Raw genomic sequence first — 1,319 nt, forward strand, 5'->3', positions numbered from 1 at the left:
GTTTTCTACTAATAATGAAAGAGGCCCGGACACCATGATTTTTAATAATTAGAAGCTGGTTATCTGTTACTACCTCTGCTTTGATTAGGAGAAAAACAACACAGAAACTCTGAATTGAAGATTGTCTCATTTTAGAGTGACAGTGCCCCGTCAGTAAAAGAGCTCGGCCACTATCACTTAACAGGTATGTAGAGTAGAATAGTCATGGAATGTACAAATTCTGCACCAGACTGACTTCAATCAGGAGACTTTTAAGGCTATTAGTTTTATGTAAATAAGTTAATTCTTTCCTATGACTTAAGTTCCATCCACCTAATAATCAGCTACATATTACTTAAAAATAAAAGCATTCCTTAGAATAAGAAATGCTGTGTTAGCCTGTGTATAACCATCATGCTTACTAATTAGTCCATATGGAAATGGCAATCATAAATCTATTGATATTTCTGTTTGTTACATGATTTCTAACTATTGGTTGCAATGAACCTAAAAATTAACCTCACAAAAGAACATGAACTTTGGGTAGATTAGTGTAAACTAGGTGGGTGGAAGCCCACTTGTGTGTGTGTATGTGTGTGTGTGTGTGTGTTAACTGCACAAGGTTCAAACAGTCCCCCAGTTCAGAACAGGATTGTCTAATTGTAGGAAAAGGCCCAGCTAACTGCTTCCCTGACTCTGTTAACAGGGCATATCAGAGCACACTGTTTCTAGAATGCTCACTAATAAGCCTCAAGTTCATCTGCCAAAGGGAACCTCAGTGGTGACTTTTAAATTATTACACATTATCTATTCTTTCCCAAACTTCATATAATTTTAAACTTTATAAATGTAATGTACAGTTTGAAGGCTTCTTTTTGCTAATAGAAAGCCATTTTTTATGAATCCATAAAGTAACTGTTTCTGCTGTTTAGAATAGAATAGAATACTCATTAAATGTGGTTTTGAAAAAAAATCTGAGAACTCCATTTAGTGTTTGGTTCAACTTCCATGATATGTTCACAAGCTCTTCTATTTGATATGTGGTTTTGAATTATAAGAACACTAGAGGCCTGGTGCATGAAATTTGTGCATGGGGGTGGGGCGTTGTCCCTCAACCCAGCCTGCCCCCTCTCCAATCAGGGACCCCTTGGGGGATGTCCAACTGCAGGTATCGGGCCTAAACTGGCAGTTGGACATCCCTCTCACAATCTGGGACTGCTGGCTCCTAACCACTCACCTGCCTGCCTGATTGCCCCTAACCACTTCTGCCTGCCAGCCCGATCACCCCCAACTGCCCTCCCCTGCCGGCCCGATCACCCCCAACTGCTCTCCCCTGCAGG

This window comes from Myotis brandtii, unplaced genomic scaffold (assembly GCF_000412655.1).
Source record: "Myotis brandtii unplaced genomic scaffold, ASM41265v1 scaffold167, whole genome shotgun sequence".
NCBI classification, from domain to species: Eukaryota; Metazoa; Chordata; class Mammalia; order Chiroptera; family Vespertilionidae; genus Myotis; species Myotis brandtii.